This window comes from Petaurus breviceps, unplaced genomic scaffold (assembly GCF_028583685.1).
Source record: "Petaurus breviceps papuanus isolate PSGF00001 unplaced genomic scaffold, PetGlider_PUasm1.0 490, whole genome shotgun sequence".
Classification (NCBI taxonomy): Eukaryota; Metazoa; Chordata; class Mammalia; order Diprotodontia; family Petauridae; genus Petaurus; species Petaurus breviceps.
This window is the reverse complement of record NW_027186352.1, coordinates 23,516,215-23,536,706: the sequence shown is the minus strand read 5'-3', so window position 1 is coordinate 23,536,706 and position 20,492 is coordinate 23,516,215. Positions and strand designations below refer to the sequence as shown.

The window sequence follows — 20,492 nt, the reverse complement described above, 5'->3', positions numbered from 1 at the left end:
GTCAGAAAGCCTTTGAGGTTACTTATCTTACCTATGTCAAAGACTGAATCGAGTCAAGTTTCTAGCAACTTCTCTCTCTCAGAAATGCGGAACTTTCCAGGCTCTCAGCTCAGTCAGAGTGAGCTCACCTTTTTATTCCCTGAACTAAGTAGGTTGTTAATTCTATTAACCACAGAAGCACTGTCTGTATTAACCCCTTTTAATCAAATTAGCACTTGTTTCAGTGGTTGATCTACAGAGTGCAATGAAATGAGGTCTAATTTTGCTGCTTCTTCTCATATGACATTGAACAGGTAACTTCTCTGGACCTTGTTTGGACTTGATGGGCCTAAGGCTCCTTCCAGCTTGGCATTTATGATCGTATGACCCTTTCTTCATGGCTCCTGAGGAAGGCATCATGGGAGGAGCAAGGGAGCTGAGTTGGAATTTGTATTATTCCAGTTGTGCTCGAATAGCCACGTGACCTCAGGCGAGCCACTTCCATCAATTAGAGAGCCTAGTCAGCAAGTCTTGAGGGCCTACTATGTGCCAGACATTGTCCTAGTGCTAGGGATACAGATAAAAGAGAGAGAGAGAGAGAGAGAGAAAGAAACAATCCCTTCTGACGAACTAAAAGTCTAATGAGGAAGAAAATCTGCCATAGCAGTTGGTGGTTCCAGGAAAGGTTTCATGAAGAAGATAAGTGTGTGTGCTTCATCTTAAGGAAGAGAAGGCCTCTGAAGCAGAAAGATGAGGAGGAAGTGCTTTTCAGGCCCAAAGGATGGCTAAGACAAAGGCACGGAGATTGGAAATGAAGTGTCCCAACTAAAACAAACAGAAAAATCCAGCTTGGCTGGTTCACAGAATGCATCCAGTGAGGCAGGGAAAGGTAGCATAAGGCCGGGTTGCAAAGAGCAAATGCAGAGAACATTAAGAGCTAAATAGGGGGCGGCTAAGTGGTACAATGAATAGACCCCCATTCCTAGAGTCAGGAGGACCTTAGTTCAAATCTGGCCTCAGACACATGACACGTACTAGCTGTGTGACCTTGGACAAGTCACTTAACCCCAATTGCCTTGCCTTCCCCCCTCCAAAAAAGAAGAAGAAAAGCTAAATAGAGTTTTTGTTTCATTCTAGTGTTTTATTCTGTTTATTGAGTAGGAGACTCACATGGTCAAATCTGCACTTAAGGAAAATTTCTTTGGCAGCAGGTGTAGGGTGAATTGGAGTGGCCAGAGCCTGGAGGCAGGGAGACCAGGTAGGAAAGTGTGGCTGGAATCAAAGTGAGAAGTGATGAGGGGATGAACCTCAGTAGGAGCTTTTGTGCATGAAGGGAAGGGCTCAGATGTGAGAGACATCATGAAGATAGAGAAATGAACCAGCCTGCCAGTTGAATGGATCCACGTGGTGAGGGAAAGTGTGGATTCCGAGATAATGCCGAGACATGAACCTGGGAAACTGGAGGCATGGCAGTGGCTTTGACAGAAATGGGGAAGCTTGGAAGAAGAGAAGATTTGGGGGAAAGATCCTAAGTCTAGTTTTAGAAAGGGGGATGTTAAGGTGTCTCCAGAAGATCCAGTTTGAAATATGCAACAAGTAATTGGTGATGTGGAAGCCTGATATCACCTGTATAGACACAGTAGTTAATAAATACATCATGGGACCTGGTCTGGTTACCATGAGAGTATAGAGAGAAGAGGCCCAGCCGTGTTGGGGAACACCCAGAATTAGGGGGCACATCGTGAATGGGGAGCCTTCAGAGAGGCTAGGAGAGGTGGAACAGGAAGGAGGTGAGCAAGGAGGGAGTGATGTCATGGAAACCTAGGGGGAAATATGCAGTAAATAAGGCAAGCTAGATGAGAACTGAGGACAGGTAATCAAGAAATCCCTCGTAACTGGAGACAGTGATTTCAAGTGAGTGATGAGGTCCACAGGCAGAATGCAAAGGCCTGCTGGGGGGGAGAGGGAAGAAGTGGAGATTGGAACTGATCTTGGTCATTTGTTCCCTCTTAGGCCTGTCCTAAATCCGAGCCCAGGGCCCCACAATCCCATGTTAGAGCAAAGGGAGCACAGTCTCCTTCAGCCGTGACTCCTTAAATCTGGGAATTTTCCAGTTCTCCTTCCTCTCTGCTTTCACTACACATCACCACCTCCTTCCAAGGTGGAAGTGTTGACAAAGAAGAAGGTGCTGATTTCTGAGTCAGTCTCCACATTGGAAGTGAACCAAGAGACCGTGAAGTCTGACCAGGACACAACCCCTCTTTCTTTGGAACCTACTGGATGAGGGATTATGCAGCATCTCCTCAAAGAGCTCTTGGGACAGGGAACCCGCTACCTCCCAAGGCGCACTGCCTTTGGCTAGCTCTCCTTCTTAGGAAGTTCTTCCTGACATCAAGCCTGAAGCCGGGACCTGCCACCATTGCTGCCAGGTCCATACTCTGAGGCCAAGCCCTGGAAGGAAAGTCTTGGGCAGCCCTGGTCATTCCTCATCCCCCATGCATCACTCAGAGCATCCAGAAGGGTCCCTTCTGTTTGTCATGCCTGACCTCCCCCCATGCTCTAGAGTTCTGTTGTGCATGTTGCCTGGGTCCAGAAATCATTGCTCACAGAGCATAGGTCTAGAGCCAGAGAGGACTTGAAAAGTGCCATCTTCCCCACCCCTCTTACTTTATTCTAGATGTGGAAACTGAGGCTCATAGAGGTCAGATTAGTTGACCAAGATTTCCATGGTAGGAAATAGCAGGACCAGGCCTTGAACCCTGGCCCTTAAACTCCAAATCCAGCACTCATCTCCACTTACTTTGTTGCTGAAATGTTCATGTCAGAATTTGCAAACTGGGAATCATTTTCTAACGCCACCTATGGTTTAGAGTTCTATCAGATTCCATTCAAGTATTAATTACACACTAGACATTGTGGCATAAAAAAGTGTGCCAGAGGGGGCGGCTAGGTAGGTGTAGTGAATAGAGCATTGGCCCTGGAGTCAGGAGGACCTGAGTTCAAATCCGACCTCAGACACTTAACACAAAAAAACTAGCCTTGTGACCTTGGGCAAGTCACTTAACCCCAATTGCCCTCCAAAAAGGCAAAAAAAAAAAAAATGTACCAGATACTATGGGTATAAATACAAAAAGTAAAGAGCCCCTGACTTCACAGAGTTTCTGCTCCACTGGGAAATGTGACACATGCTGTTGTTTTGTTGTTTTTCAGTCACATCCCACTCTTTGTGACCTGATGTGGGCTGTGCTTGGCAAAGATAATGGAGTCGTTTGCCATTTCCTTCTCCAGATGAGGAAACTAAGGCAAAGTGAAGTTAAGCAACTTGCCCAAGGTCACACAGCTATTAAGTGTCTGAGGCCGGATTTGAACTCAGGTCCTCCTAATTCCAGGCCAGGTGGCATACCTAATGTACCACCTAGCTGCCAAGGACGCACATACAGATATGCAAAGGCAAAGTTATTGGAAACAATTTGGGGATGAGAGGACAGCAAGAACCGGAAGAAGTAGAAGTGTTCCAAGAGACAGAGAGGAAAGTGGGAGAGCACTGAAGACTGGGAGAGCACTGTCTGTGCAAAAGCAAGGAGGGAGTGAAGGGAATTTTGTATATGGAGAACATTGAGGAGGGTGTTTGACTATGTTGTAGCATGCACGACGGGGAGCCTGGAAAGGTGGGCTGGAGCCAGGTGGGATGACTATAAGGGCCAAAGAACAGTTTGTATTCTATCCTTGAGGTAATAGGGAACTATTGAAACTTCTGGAGCAAGGGAATAACATGGCCAGACCCATGCAGGCAACCATGCTGGGGATGTATTGGAGAGGAGTAAAATCAACTAGAGAGGAAATCAGTAAGTAGACTAATGCAGTCTACTTATGCCATCAGAATGTGAGAATACTCCCCATTTCTGCTTCCCTGCAAGGGTCCCTTGTGGCCTTCCAGAGGCCCCTGGGTAACTCGGGGCCCAGTTACAAAGTTGCTGCTGCCCAGTCTCTATTTCTGGCACACATTGCCTGAGGAGCTCAAAGGCTCCCGGGAGCTGACAGCTACCAGATTTTGGGGGCTCTTCCTCAGCCAGTGGTAGCTAAAACTAACACAGTGCTCTCTTGGGATTAGCAGCTCTCACTAATGACTAGAGGAATGAAGCCCTCCAAATCCTGGGCATCGACAACCACAGAGGAGAAGGCAGGTTGGATAAACACTCATCTAAGTAGTCTTGGGAAAGATGGAAGTAGTCCATCTCCCACCTCCACACCTTTGCACTGGCTGTGTGCTCCCGCTTCACTTCTGCCTCCTGGAACCCCTGATACTTAGCACAAGTGCCACCTTCTGTGTGAGGCCTTTCCTGGTACCCTCATTGGCTAGTGCCCTCCCCTCCCCTTAGAGTTAATTTGTGTCTCTTCTCTATTTACCTCCATCCCTATAAACGTGTGGTTTTCTCTGTTACAATTTAAGGTCTCGGGAGGGCGAGACTGGTGTAGCTTTTGTCCTTGTATCTCCAGGACCTGTCAACAATAGGTGCTTAATAAATGCTTGTTAATTAACAGATGGTTGCAGAAGTTCCTCCCAACTCTGAGATCATCATTTTGAGTGAAATATTTCCTCTAGTGACTATTACTAACTCTAACCCTGTACTTAGGTAGGGTGATATCTCCCTCACCCTACCCTTTTTGTAATTTAAACAATGCTCAAGATTTTTCCTTAATGTGTACTATGGAATGTCCCATCTCCACACCTTTATCTGGAGCAGGGTGGGCAACCTTTGACCTTGAATCATCCTTATCCAGAGCCATCATTATTTAGTCAACATTATCCAGGATCAGATTGGTTTAGTTCCTGAAAACTCTAAGAATGATGAAGATAATAAAGTTGAATCAATTCTTCCTCCACAAGATTGTTCACATTCATCCCCTTCTACTCTTCACCTGGCCACCACCCTAGTGCAACCCCACTCAAAAACCCAAAGCAGCAGCAGCTGCAGCAGCAGCAGCAGCAACAGTAGCAGCAGCAGCAACAGTAGCAGCAGCAGCAGCAGCATCTCTTACTTTGGGAACTGCATTAGTCTCCTTACTAATTTCCTCTCTAGATAATTTTACTCCTCTCCAATACATCTGTAATGTAATGCCAAGCAAAGGCAACTTCCCAAGGTTCAGAATACCAGCATAGGGGCTCTCCATTTTATTCAGTGACCAACCAAGAACAGAGAAGATCAAAACATGACATCATTCCAAATACAGCATTTACTAAGGATGATTAAATAATCTCCAAGTACTACCCCACCCCAGGACCTTCAAATCATTCAATCAATTACAAAGTCCCTGTTCTAAATACTTCTCTACCCCTAGGCTATACCTTCATTTGGTCCACCACAAAACCCCTCTTCTCAAATGGAGATTAGTTTCCAAACATAGGTAAAGTACCTTCATTTGTCAATCACAGAGCACAATAAGGTCAAAAGTTCCCCACCCCTAGATCACAATTGAATCTACCCCAGAGTTACATCAAGTTTAAACACAGCACTTAATACCCAAATGGAGGTCTTTTCTTCATCTTGACACGAGGCAAGTTCTCAGCAATCTTAGTTCCTGGGGAGACAAGGCTTAGCAAAGCCACAAGATACATTGCCAGTCCCTTCATGAATTTATCCTCTGTCTGTAGAACAGTCCTAGAACCCCTGAACACATTAGCAAAGCCCTCTCCCAGGATTTCTGTAAACATACAACAAGAAAATCCTTCTTCAGGGCTTCTGAACCAACAGAAAGGCTCCCAGACCCCTGCAACAACAGCACTGTCCTTCACCAGTGGACAGTATTCATTCTGTCTGCAGGACAGTCTCAGGGCTTCTTAACCAAATGCCAGGTTCCAGGACTTCTTCAACAGGACAGTCTTTCACCAGTGGACAAATCTGGCAAAGTAACATCAAAACAGACAGACAAAGTACCAGCAAAACAGCCATGTCTCCTCAGTCCTTGCCAGCTCAGGGGGCAGGTCTCAAAAGTCCAGGGCAATTCAAAGCGGCCACCAGCAATTCTCTTAGTCTCTCTCTCTCCCCGAGGTGCTGCTTCCAAAAAAAAGATCTTCTGCCTCTCTCTTGTCTCTCCAAATCTACGTCACCAGCTCCTCCCAGTTCAGGACTTTCTTTTCACATCAACAAGTCCATCCCACAAGTGGGATTAACAAACTCTGGGTTTTAACACAATCAATTTGAAAACCAAGCCAATACAGGGGAATCTTTAATTGCCATTACTATCACAACATCCCCACACACAGTTGCCTGCATGGGTCTGGCCATGTTATCCCCTTGCTCCAGAAGTTTCAATGGCTCCCTAAGGATAGAATACAAACTGTTCTTTTTGTCCTTATAGTCATCCCACCTGACTCCAGCCTACCTTTCCAGGCTCCCCCTCATGCACACTACAGTGTAGTCAAATGGCCCTCCCCAATGTTCTCCATATGCAAAATACCCTTCACTTCCTCCTTGCTTTTGCACAAACTGTTGGCTCCCCAAGTAGATGCTGAGCTCCTTAAGATCAGGAACTCTTTTTTATTTCTTTCTTTGGATCCCCAGAACTTCACCCAGTGTTTGGCACATAGTAGGCATTTGTTGACTGACTGACTCAGGCTTGAGTGTGCCTTGGCTAGCCAGTAGGACAGACTTTCTAGGTTTTAAAGGGGAAAGGTTGGAGGAAAGTACTTGACCCAAATTAACTCTGACAACTCCCCCAGAAGGCAACCAGGACCCTTTACAGTATGGGCCAGCTTGCAATTCAACTCATTGTTAAGCGCGTAATATGTACAAGGTGCCAGTTAGGCATTGTCAATACAAAGACAAAATGGAAACAGTCCCTGTCCTCAAGAAGCTTACATCCTCCTGAAGAGCGATACAATATTTAAACAGATTCAAGTCTATTCAAAAAACACCAACCATGTACCAATCATTGTGCTAGGTTCTGGGGTTACAAAAACAACACCAAAAAAAGGTCCTTGCTCTCAGGAAGTTTACATTAATGTAACATAATTTGCGTAAGGATTTACTTGTATTTTCTCTGAATTAAGTGTATCTTCACGGGCTTTCATTTTTCTTAAAGATATCTGATGTCCCTTTCTCCCTGCACCCTCCCCACAGCCCCAATGCCTGTTTTCTTGGCTCTTTCTTCTTTCCATCATGAGAAAGGTAATGAAAAAAAAACAAAAAGGAGAGAAAGAGGCCTCTGTAATTATGGGAGCTCCCACCCCTGGATCCCAGTATCAGAATCATTGGGGGGGTGGGGCAGGGGAGCTACCTGTCTGAGCAGCTGTACAGCATTTCATTCAGGACATTAGCTCTACCCCTCAGAGAGCTTTAACTAACATGACTCCAGGAAACTTTATTAAGTTGCAAATACTGTTCATTTTATTGTGAATTGAGCTCATTGAATCCCTGGTTATCAAAGGCAGCTCTTCTTCATGTGAATAACCAATTTACATCTGGCAAAGACCTCATGTCTGACTGTGGACGTCATACCCTTATGTTATTTACAAAAACATCCAATTTGATTACATTCTCCCTACGCAATCCAGTCACGAGGGGCCTCTGGTTGTCCCGTTAATTACATTCTGCAGAAGGTCAATGGAAGCAACGCAAATTAGGTTTTTCACTTAGTGCTTATCAGAACCTAAGAAATATCATTAGAGCATTTTGGATGTACCAGTGAAATCCTTGATAAGTTTGTTATAGAGATTAGACCAAAGAAAGCTGTTAAAATTAATAAGCTCATAACTCGAGGCCCTGGGCATTTGTTTACTAAAGTTCTGGACTTACATAGATGGTTAAATCTTGGGGTACATCTCCTTAAAAATCTCTTTGGCTCATACCCCCTCCCCACTTCCTGTTTTCTTTGGGAATATCAGAATCTGACTTCTAAGTTTTCCAAACAAAAGGAAAGGATCTTCTTCTCCTTTGCAAGCACTTGGGATAACAAGACCAAATATAAGAGATTTCATTTGGTCTGACTGAAAACTCAAAGGGATTTCTGTCTCAGTGGTCCTTGGTTTTGTTTTTGTTTTTGTTTTAAAGCAATTGGGGTTAAGTAATTTGCTCAAGGTTACATGGCCAGGTGTTTCTGGGTGGGTGCTAAATGTCTGAGCCTGGATTTGATCCCCAGGTCATCCTGACACTGGAGCCAGTGCTCCTACTCGCTGTGCTACCTGGCCGCCCCTAACAGTCCTTGGTTTTAAAGGCCAAAGCCAAAGGCATAACTCATGTGTGAACTTCATCAGTGGTAAGGTATTATCCTGCTAACCCTCAGGGATACTACTCCTAGAGAGCAGAAAGCCCCTCAATGTTCATATCAGGACAATGGGTCATGGACACCAATGGGAAAAGAAGGCAAGATCTTGCCCTTGCAGAGATACCAAGGGGAGAAACAGCATATTCTCAGGGTATGCTAGGCTATATTATGGGGCTATATATCACAGTTCCTATACAAAGAGTCTGCTGATAGAAATGGTGGATAGAATGCTTTGAACGCAATGACTACTAAGTGCCCCCATTCAATGTGAAACTCTATGATTCTATGCAAAAATTGAGAAAAGGGTTGTTGTTTTTTTATGGGAGAAGGGTCAGGGAGAAGACATTCCAACATTTATTTGTTGTAAACTTTATACATACTGAAATTCTTGGCAGAGCTAGACGATACCATAGAGATTTAATTCCAAAGCATTTTCTAAGCATCCATTTTTTATAACACTCTGCTAAGTTCTGAAATTAGCTATCTTCTTAGATATTATCTATTTGGGACATCTAGAATACAGTGAATATAGCACCAAGTTCAAATCCAGACTCAGATACTTACTAGCTGTATGACCCTGGGCAAATCACTTTACCCTGTTTGCCTCAGTTCTGCATCTGTAAAATGAGCTGGAAAAGGAAATGACAAACCGCTTCAGTATCTTTGCCAAGAAAACCCCAAATGGGGTCATGGAGAGTCAGATGCCAATGAAATGACTCAACAACAATTTGTTTTGTAGTTGAGAAAAATGAGATAAAGACAGGTTGTCTATTGACTGGAGTCCCACAGGCGAATTGGTGGATGAACTGGGAGTAGAATCCAGGTCTGCTAACTCTTAGTACAGGTTTCATTCTACTATACAGGACAGACTCCCATCACCATGAGTCTGTGATTCCCCACCGCTCTTCATTTTGCTTCTGTTCTATAGCTGGACTTTCAAAAAAAATCTCGAGAAATATCCTTGAGTATTGATGCTGGTGTTGGGGAGAACATGCATGTTTTCTTGTGACCACTCTCTTTGTCCCTCAGATTCTCTCTAGTAGGATATTGCCATTCAGCCTTTGGCCTTAGCACTCATTCTTCATAGCTACTGTCTTCTAGGAGTTTCACTCCAAAGGAAATTGAAATCCCCTGAAATAATGTGATGTCATCATCTGTGGATGTTCTGTGCAATGACACATATCACAACCCATCCAAACCTATGCACCTTTTGACTATGTCTTCACTTAAGTCCTTTGCAGGGGGTTTATACGATGTTCTTGGGGCCCTCCAGTCTTCATCTTGACATCTTGAAGGAAGAAATGTTACCACCAACCTTTGCATTGGTTATTCTTTGCCCTTGTTCGCTCTCTGCTTAACGGCCTGGTGTGGTGAGGAACCTGCTACCTCCCAAGGCACACTGCCTTTGGCCAGCTCTCCTTCTTAGGAGGTTCTTCCTGACATCAAGCCTGAAGCCGGGACCTGCCACCATTGCTGCCAGGTCCATACTCTGAGGCCAAGCCCTGGAAGGAAAGTCTTGGGCAGCCCTGGTCATTCCTCATCCCCCATGCATCACTCAGAGCATCCAGAAGGGTCCCTTCTGTTTGTCATGCCTGACCTCCCCCCATGCTCTAGAGTTCTGTTGTGCATGTTGCCTGGGTCCAGAAATCATTGCTCACAAAGCATAGGTCTAGAGCCAGAGAGGACTTGAAAAGTGCCATCTTCCCCACCCCTCTTACTTTATTCTAGATGTGGAAACTGCAGCTCAGAGAGGTCAGATTACTTGACCAAGACTTCCATGGTAGGAAATGGCAGGACCAGGCCTTGAACCCTGGCCCTTAAACTCCAAATCCAACACTCATCTCCACTCACTTTGCTGCTGAAACGTCTGTTTCAGAATTTGCAAACTGGGCATCAATTTTTTGTTTGTTTCTTTTTGGAGGGCAATTGGAGTTAAGCAACTTGCCCAAGGTCACACGGCTAGTAAGTGTTAAGTGTCTGAGGCCAGATTTGAACTCAGGTCCTCCTGACTCCAGGGCCGGTACTCTTCACTGTGCTACCTAGCTGACCCCCAGGCATCATTTCCTAATGCCATTTTGGTTTAGAGTTCTCTCTGTCAGGTTCCATTCAATTCCATTCAAGTGTTAACTAAATACCAGACATTGTGGCATATAAAATGTACCAGATAGTGTAGGTATAAATACAAAAACACAAGAGTCCTTGACTTCAAGAAGCTTCTGTTCCACTGGGAAAATATGCCACATATACAGATATGCAAATGCAAAGTTATTCAAAGCATTTGGGGGATAAGGGAGCAGCAAGAACCGGAAGCAATCAGCCTTTCGAAGTAGGTGACTCCTGCACTGAATCTTGGAGGATGCTGGGAGACAGAGGTGAAAGGAGGAAGAAGGTGAAGAGGGGGCAAGGGCCCTACCTGTGCAAAAGCATGGAGGAAATAAATGGCATTCTGTGTGTGGAAAGCATTGTGGAGGGTACTTTGACTCATGGGGAATGCATTAGTGGGGCAGGGTCCTGTGCAGGCAACTGTGTGGACAATGTCCTGGAAAAGAATGAAACCAGCTAGCCACAAAACCAATCTACAGGCCACTGAAGTCTCCTAAGGAGAAGAGCTTTGGGGGAGGGGGGTAGTCAAAATGGAAAGGTGAGAGCGTTCTTGCAGAAGAAGAATTGATGAGACATTATTCTCATCATCATTCTTGGAGTTCCAGAAACTGAAATGACTTCAAGCCTGGCTAATGCTGACAGGAGAGAATGCTGACTCCCAGTGATGTCTACTGGCTAGTGTGAAGTGGCAGTGGGCCCCTGACCTCCCCTAGTCACTGGCTAATGCCTTGAAGCAGAGAGATTAGCTGCTCTTTCATCACTGATCCCAGGTAGTTTAACTACTGATACCACTCATGGGTGACGAGCTGTTACCAAACTTAACTAATCACATGGGCTGGCAAGCTTACCAATGGTGGTTTTATGTCCTCTGAAACATTCTACTTTGTCCAAATATTAACGGAGACAGTGAATGACTCTATGGCCACAAGCCTAGGGACCACATCGAGATGCTTGAAAAGGGAAGGCAGTCCTTAATGGCTTTCCAGGCAAGGAGCCACTGTGGAAGGCACAGTGCCAATTAAAATGAAGCCTCCGAATTTATCTTCCTTCTGGGGACCAAGTCCTGTGCAGCCTCCCAGGAAGGAAATCAGCTCTCATTAGGGCCTTAGCAACCTAATCTGGCAGCACTGCAAGAGCAGGTCATTTTTTTAAAAGGAACCTTTATACAGGGAAGGACCATGTACAGTAAATTATCACTAATGGATAATTATGACTCATATCTTAGGAGCCCAATAAAATGATCGAATCTTTAAAGATAACTTAAAACCAGGAGGCCATAGGATCATTGACTAGTACTTGAAGGAACCTCAGTGGTCAGGCTAGGCCAATCTCCCTCATCTTAGAAATAGGAAAACCATGAATCTGTGGAAGCTCAGTTTACTAACATCTTAAATGGGAATGACATTCCATTTAGCGCTTACCTCACAGGATCAGATGACATACTATGTTTTAAAAGGCTCTGCAAACTTTAAAGTGCCATGTGTGTATATATGTATACATATATATATATGAGGCAATAATATATACTAGTGATACATAGTGTATATATAATATGACAAATAATAACAATATATCATTAGTATATAGTGGGCATATGGAGGGAGGGAGAAAGAGACAGACAGAAAGAGGGAGTCAGAGAAAGAGACAGAGACAGAGAGAGACAGAGGGAGAGAGAGATTGATTTGGATGTTCCCCTTTGTGCCCAAAGAGGACAAAATGACTTCACTATGTTGGGGGCAAGGTACAGTAGGTTTGATTTTTGATTATTGAACTATACTTTAACTATATATATATATATGTATATATATATATATATATATATACACACACACACACATATACACTTATATGTATCTATGTGTGGGTGTATATGTATATTTATATAATCATATACATACTATATAGTATAGCTAAAGTGTAGTATATGTGTGATATGTATACCATGGACATATGCGTGTGTATTTTATATATATATATATATGTATACATCTATCTATCTATACTATTGCCATCATCACCATCATCACCCCAGATCATACACATAGTGTCAGCCTGAAGTCAAGGCCTGACTTCAGGCTCTCTGCCTCTAAGCTCCGTGCTCTTTCCAACTTGGAGATGCCAATAACCCAGGTAACATTTACAGTGTCTTAGAGAGTGACCAGCTCTGAGCTGAAGTTGGGTGCTCCTATTAAGTGTCAGGGGGTAAGATTTGACCCCAGGTCTCCCTGCACTCATTATTAATACATTATCTATGGCATGCTCTCCCTTGGCCATATCCACTGTTTAGAGCATAAGAAATGAATTTGCCTTTCACAGGTGGGGAAATGGGTGCAACTGCCAGTCAATATTAGAAGAAAGTACTGAGAATTCAAGTCCTTTAGACTTGTCACTACCTAGAAAGAAAGAATAATGCAATTGGTAGAGGAATTATGGTGGAGGTATTGGGGGGGTGTTGGTGAAGAAGTGAACATGTAGTAGGAATTCTGTGTCTCCTCCGAGCTGCCCAGGCTTTCCTCTGTAACCACACTTCCCTTGTGACACACAGGTGTCTCTAAGTTGTGCCATTCACAGATATTTATACTGTCTCATTAGGCTCTTGTTGGATCAGGGAACAAGAAGTCCTTTCTCCAGGATAGCTTCCATCCTTTCTGTCCTCTTGTCTCCATCCATCAGCCACCCTCCACCTTCAGGTCTTCATTATCTCTCATTGAGGTTATTGTAATACTCTGCTAATTGTTCTCTAGTCATTGATCAAGTAAATTCCCCTTGTCTGCCCCCCTTACTCCCTCACTCCCTGTCTGGGAAATCTTCATTGGTTCGCTATTAACTAAGAACGAAAAACTTCATTTGTAGGTGTTTCACACACCTCTCAGGTCTGGTTTCCAGCTTTATTGAGACTGTTCCCCTTTTTCTGCCCCATTTTCTGCTTGATATAGTCTTACTATTCACCTTCATATATTCACAGACAGTGCAGTTTATGCCTGTGTTCTATTCCTAACATTTAGAAACCCTTACTAAGTGCTTGTTTGAGTGACTCTTGACTGATCACCCCCACCTTCACCCATGACTGCAATAGCCTCCAGCCACCTCTAATCTTCTTCCTCCATCCCAGAGCATAATTTCCCTTTCCCTACTATGCTTCCCTCCTCACACTCACTGAAAGTGACCTCTCCCACCTCAGATGTTCTTAGGACACTCTCTGCTTCTCTGCTTTAACTTCATTAGGTAATCTTTGTGTGCAATGTGTGTGTGTGTGTGTGTGTGTGTGTGTGTGTGTGTGTGTGTGTTGGGGAGAATGTCTACCTCAAAGCATGTGAAGACTTCCCCCAGTTGAATGGGTGGATGAGAACAATTTGTTCCAACAGCCATTAAGGCAACTGATACAGGTGCTGTGGAGCACTTAGAGCTTGGTCAAACATTGAAGATGCCAAGGTCATCCACTGCATGCCACACCATCGCCAATCATCTTGACTTTTGTCTGGCCACTGGACTTTAATGATTCTCAAAGAGTGAGCCTGATGACTTTGTGTAACTGCTTTACTTTAATCCAATTCACACACAAGTCAAGATATCATCCTATGATGTCATTGGTCCTCTTTGAAAGCAAAGCAAAAACAACTATGTCCATTTATGTAAATGTGTGTATACATACACATACACATAAACATACATATACATATACACACAGGTGGTACAATGGATAGAATCCTGGGCCTGGAGTCAGGAAAACTCATTGTCCTGAGTTCAAATATGGCCTCAGACACTTACTAGCTTGTGTGACCCTGGCCAAGTCACTTAACCCTGTTTGCCTCAGTTTCTTCATCTGTAAAATGAATTGGAGAAAGAAATGGCCAACCACTCCATTATCTCTGCCAAGAAAACCCCAAAGAGTTGCACATGACTGCCATGAATCAACAACAACTCATGCAAATACACACACACAATAACAGGTGCAGAAATACTAACAATGGGCAAATCAGGAAAGGTCACTCATTAAGAGGGTCCTCTTGAGGTAAAAAGATGAAGGGAAGGAAAAAAGCAGTCATTCTTGGCATGATACAGATTATACAGACACATGGAGGTAGGAGACCAGTCAGCAAGTAAGTGTGTCTCACTAGGTCTGCTGGGGATAAATACATAAGTGAGAAAGTTCCTGCCTTCAAGGAACTTATAGTCTACAAACAATGTAAGCTAATATGGATTATACAGGAAATAGCTTGATTTGTGGAATTCAATTATTTGTTTTGACTAAAGGTTCTCCTGGTAGATTGGCAAGACCAAAATCCTTTACCCCCAGGGCAAGGAAAGGTTAAATCACAGAGTGGGAATACCACTCACTAGTTGGAAAGTTTCCTGGGACAAGAATTCAGATTCTGGCTATTTATAGCATGCCTGATACTTAATTAAGCAAGGCCTCTACTAGTGCCATTCTTTGATTTACGGCCGAGGAAACAGAGGCAGAAAGATTTAGTAAGAAACACGTGGCCAAACAGCAGCTTAGTGTCAGAACAAGGATTAAAATGCCTGACTCAAGAGTTTCTCCTCTTGCTAGCCCTCTCCCCCCGCACCCTCCCACCCCACAAAAAGCCATGTGGAAGACATTTGAACTGCCTGCGAAGTGATCCTGTGATCTTGGTAAACAGGAGGGCTGGAGACTGGGCACTGGGGTATATATATCCTTCACCTTTCATGAAACATGTTCCTGAAAGGCTGTCTCTAAACTAGATCTTTCCCCAAATTGAATCGTAAGTGCTCCAAAAGGGAGAAGCTCAATGTTTCAAAGGGACTTCCTTTGGTGAAACAAAGAATCTTTGATAAATCATTTCCCTTTCCCGATAAGTCTGTTTTGTAAGGTTAGATTCTGATGTACCATTATTGTTTTAAGTGGGTACATGTGTTTGTCTTGGCCTCCCTTCTTGGGGTGAAGGAACAGGATAAAAGGCAGGGCCTCTAACCTGCCTCCTTCCCTAGAAGTGCCTGGCAATGAAGGAATACTTTCTACTTAGATGATAAAGACTAAATGATGGTGGAATGGGGAGAATAAGGATTTTTTTTTGAGAAATTTTGAGGTCACTGAAAAATAACAAAACTACAAGCAACCCACACAAATAAACCCCTCCCCCCCAAGACACACCAAAGTGATATATATATACAGTGAAAAAGAATGCTGGATTTTAAATCCAAATTTCTGTTTCTTACTACTAACCTGCGGACATTTTTGCCAAATTCTTTAACCTCTCTGGTCCTCAGGATTTCTGAGATTTCTTCTACCTCTAAATCTGTGAAACAAGGTAGGGCTAATGTTTCAGCCTAGAGAAAAGAAATCTTAGAGAAGAGTCTGATGGTAGTCTAGAATATAATAGAAGGACTCAGAACATCTTTTTTGCAAATGAGAGCTCCCATAAAATATACTTCATCTCATCAAAAATCATAGATCACTACCCAGACGAGACATTTACTTTTAGTAGTCTAACAGAGAATGGTAATTAATATGAAACAGAAGTATTATATAACAGTGCATAGCAAGAGAAAAATACCAATCAGATATTCCTCTTCAGCCTGGATATACTTTCCCACAAATCACACTCCATCAATGGAAAGAGTGGACCAACCTAGGAAATACATTGAAGGATATCCATACTATATAGGAAACACATATATGAAAGATCATTCTTCATCCATGCAGAGATAGTGTGTGAGAGAGAGTGTGCGTGCATGTGTGCGTGTGTTTTGTCTAACACTGGTTCTTAAAACTGTGGTGTAGGGACCCTTGCACACGTCCCAAAACCCTTCTGGGAGGGCTCTGAAGTAAAAGTCATTTTTAATAACAATACTAAGAGGTTTTAATTTCTAAAACAGGAAATAGAGATTTAACCCCACAAAAATAAAGAGAATTTCACTCATTATTTAAAGAGTCAAAAGGGGAATGATTTCAGGACCAAAAAAGGTATGCGAACCACTGTATGGGGGGTGGGGAAGAGAAGCAGATAGAGACATAAGGACATAGGCTAAAAGCACATACTTGAAGGAACAACCGCCCCCTCTATAGGCTGCTGCTGGCTCCCCCTGGGGCTGTTTCTTTTACTTGTTGCACAGGGCAAGGACGCTTTTCTGAACAGGGTTCTGATGGTCCCAGAGACTCTTAACAACTTACTTTGCCTAATGTTGCTCTCCATGGGGCATGTATGTAGCTTGGATGTAGCAAAATCTTCAGTGTGTCCAGCTTTCAGGTTTCACTTTCCTCTTACAGAGTCTCTTACAGAAACTTTGTATCAGCTGTTTTAGTGAGAATACTGTAGTTCCCCCAGTGTTAGATTAGGGGAAAACACATCTTTTCATTTTTCATAAGGAGAGAAAAACCTAGGAACTGATAGATTTTAACTTTTCCCCCTTCAAAAGGATTCTTGCCTCCAGAGGTCAAGTTTTTTTAGAATATAGAACAGCAATCAGTTACATTAATCTGTCTTCTAGCCTACCATTTCTAGGGGCCTTGTATTGAAGTCCCAAATAATTATCTCTGACTTAGGGTTAGAAATCACTTCTAGTTCCCACATAACCCTTAAACGTGTATCCTTTGCCTTTGAATCCCCCATTTCAGGAGTAGGGGAAGATCTGTTAAAACAACAACAACAAACAAAAAAAACACTTACAAGAGATTTGTTGGTCCCAAAGTTTTATCAACATCAACACTCCCCTCCAAGTTCCTGTCTTTATGAATAGGGATTGTTTCATTCTTTATATTTGTAACTCTGGTGCTTCTGAGATCCAGTGTCTGGGCACATACATGCAGAGAAAGAGAGACAGAGACAGAGTGCTTAATTTTAAATACTTGTTGAATTGAATACTGATGCCAATGAAAGGAAGAAGAGAACAGGCAAGAACCAAAAATTTCAAGTAGAAAAATTAACCCTCTAGTCAATCCTTTGTTCCATAATGTCCCTGACTTGATGATGATCTATATGGCTAGCAACAAGAATACTCATACTTGCTGTGCTGGCTTGAGAGCACTGATGTAGGAGGCCTGAGAGGGCAGGTGTAGGAGCAGCTAAAGGTTGAAGAGTTTGTAGAATAATATCAGGCAAGAAGTGGCTGTCAGTTTGAAGTGGAATGGGAGTGACCTCAGGAAATTGTGGATTCCCTCTCATTATAAGTCTTCATGATTAGGATGAATGCTACCCATTTGTTGTTAGGGAAGATTCCTGGATTTGATTAGATAGGAGATTTGGTAAATATTTGTTTATGTACCTCCCCACCCCCCAAAGATACACATATATACACTTTCAAATTAGAACTGAAGTCATAGAACCAGGGAATACCAAACAAGAAGCAAGAAAGAAGAAAGTTATTAAATTCCTGAGAGAGAGAGGGAGAGACAGAGAGAGAGAGAGAGAGAGAGAGAGAGAGAGAGAGAGAGAGAGAGAGAGAGAGAGAGAGAGAGAGAGAGAGAGAGAGAGAGAGAGAGAGAGAGAAAGAGAGAGAGAGAGAGAGAGAGAGAGAGAGAGAGAGAGAGAGAGAGAGAGAGAGAGAGAGAGAGACTTCCCTCAGGGGTGAATGAGAACATTTGTTCCAGTGGCCATGCAGGCGGCTAAAGTATTGCTGTGGAGTGCTTAGAGCTGGGTCATACGCTGAAGACACCAAGTTCATCCACAGCATCCCAGGCCACTGCCAGTTATCTTGACTTGTCTTTGTCACTGGACTTCAATGACTAAGGAAGAGAGTGATCTTGATGTCTTTGTGAAACTCTGCTTCAATTAAATCCAATTCACAAGCAATGAAAAGGACAAGCAAAAACAGATATAATGTGAGTGTGTGTGTGTGTGTGTGTGTGTGTGTGTGTGTGTGTGTGTGGTATCTCATAAGCTCTGGGGGTACAAAGACAAAAGTAAAGCCATGAAGAGGAGATATTCTAATCAGGGATACAGATATTTATATAATAAATACAAAATTGCTTTGAGGAGGAAGTTACAGTGTGCCTGGAGAATCCAAGAAGATTTTCCACAGAAAGTGGTGCTTGAACTGAGGATCCCTGGTTTCCTTCGAGGTTCAAGCACCACCTTCTATGAAGAAATGGCCCTGTCTCTGTGGTAGGAAGGGGGGGGGGTGTAGAAATGTGGGCCCATGTTCTTTGTGAAACAACCAGTAGGCCAATGTGCCTGGATCTTACAGAAAGTAGAGTAAAATGCAAGAAGTCTACCAAGGTGTAGGAAGGGTCCAGGTTGTAAAGGGCTTGGAAATATCAGACCTCAGAGGAGCCCAGATCAAGTCCCAAGGAGGCCCTTCATTTTACAGATGACGAAACCCAAGCCTCCGGTGGCTTGGTAATTTGAAGAAGGCTACAGAGAGCCAGAGAAGCCAACCTTCTCTTTAATTTAGCATGATCTGTTTTTGGCTTCCTTGCCCATTTAAAATGCCTTTTACAGAGACCTAGGAGAACGGATGTGCAAAGCCAACACTGGAACTGCCTGATCAGCATGGGCTCTGTGTGCTCAGTACTTTCTAACAAAGCTTCACAAGGCGTGTCATGGGTATGGGATAGAAAAGTCACAGAAGGGACTGGCCTTGGCCTCGGCTATCTTACTGGCGGGCCTCTAACAGTACCATGGCCTTCAGGGAGGAACGGGGTTAGCCACTGAAGATGACCCTTTCCACTATGACGAGCCCTGAGTTGTTGGGAAAATTAACACGTTACCTGCCAAAGTCTGATATTTTTGTATAGCTCCTTGCATCAAATGAGAAAGGTTCAGAAAGTTAGAAAACCTGCGTTCGAATTCCTAATGTGGACGCTCTTCTTGGGACTGAATGGGATTCTGAAGAGGAAGGGACTTTATGTATGGGCCACAAATCTCCCCTTCTCACAAATGGGGAGTTAGAAGGCCCAGGGAAGTAAAGATGGGTTCAGAATCGCAACCAAGGAGCCCTCCCCATGAGCCAGAACGTGGGAGGTTTGGGGAGGTCGAGGAGAGGGTGGGAAGAAGATGGGCTGCCCCACATCCAGCCCTCCCCCCATACCTGCCGCCCGCCCCTATAGGGGAGCTTGGGCAGCGGTGGAGAGCGCTTTTGCAAAAAAAGCAGTAAAAACCAGAAGCCAAATGAAAAGGAGCTGCTTGGCCCCCGCTGCCGGCATGGGGGGCGGGGGGGCCCGCGGGCGAACTTTCTGTGCCGGGCCTCGGGGCGGGGGCCACGTGGAACTGTGCAGGGAGACCAAGAGTCCGGCCCCAGGGGAGGGGTGGGGCAGTCCCCCGAGCCCGCAGGTCGGACCCGCCTCGGAGATCTTGGGGGGCCGTGGAGTTCGGGGCACGTGTCGGTGCTGGGGGGGGGGGGCTCCGTCCCCCGGGCCCGGCCCCCTCGCGTGCGCGCGCGCAGCCCCGGGCCAGGCCCGGCCACTAGGCCCTATTTTCATGAATGAAATCCAATGCGTGCCTATAAATAGCCACGAAGGCTGCTCACGTCACAGTGGGAGCCGTGGCCGTGGCCGCCGCCGCCCACTCCCTCCTCCTCCCGCTCCGCCCCCTCCCCTCCTCCGCCCCCTCCCCACCCCCAGTCCGCGCAGCCGCCCGGGCGGGGCGGGAGGGCAGCAGGGCCGGGCCGGAGCCCCTCGGGACCGGACAGGACGGGACAGGACAGGGCGCGTCGAGCGAGCGGGTGAGCGTGTGCCCCGCAGCAGCCGCCCCAGCAGTGCGCGGCGGGCCGGCCGGCCGGGCGGGCGGGCGGGCGGGCAGGCGGGCAGGGGAGGGGCGGGCGTGCCATGCCGCTGCCGCTGCCGCTGCTGCCGCCGCCTTTGTGCAAAGTTGGGCAGCGGCTGGCGGGCGGCGGCAGCGCGCGGCGCCCCGTGCGCCCCCGGGCCCCGAGCTGTGGCTGCTAGAGCGCACGCCCCCCCGGCCCCCTGCCTGCCAGCCGGCCAGCCGGCCCTCCCTCCGAGCCGCCGCCGCAGACCACCGAGCGCCGCCCCCGGCTCCAGGGCTCCCGGGCTCCCGGGCTCCCGGGCTCCAGGGTAGGTTCTGTGTTGTGAGTCCGCTATTGTCCCAAACTTCCGGAGCAGCCTCGGCTTCCCCGCTGCCCGGTACCCGGCCGCCCTCCCTCCGGGCTGTCTGCGGTGGCGATGACCGTGCCCCTGCAGACAAAGGGAAGTGACAGCGGCGCCCCCC

At 45.4% G+C, this 20,492-nt stretch overlaps 1 protein-coding gene across 2 annotated transcripts in view; it reads left to right on the top strand.

Moving 5' to 3' along the window:
- Positions 1–20,492, top strand: part of RHOBTB1 (Rho related BTB domain containing 1) — a 200,680-nt gene that overhangs the window by 89,195 nt on the left and 90,993 nt on the right. The window contains exon 1 of one of the 2 annotated variants that reach the window (XM_069101847.1): positions 19,887–19,989. The exons of the other annotated variant lie outside the window; for it this stretch is intronic. The gene's annotated coding sequence lies outside the window, so the exon portion shown is untranslated. Of the gene's footprint in view, positions 1–19,886; positions 19,990–20,492 lie in introns of those variants that run through there. 2 annotated transcript variants of the gene reach the window in all.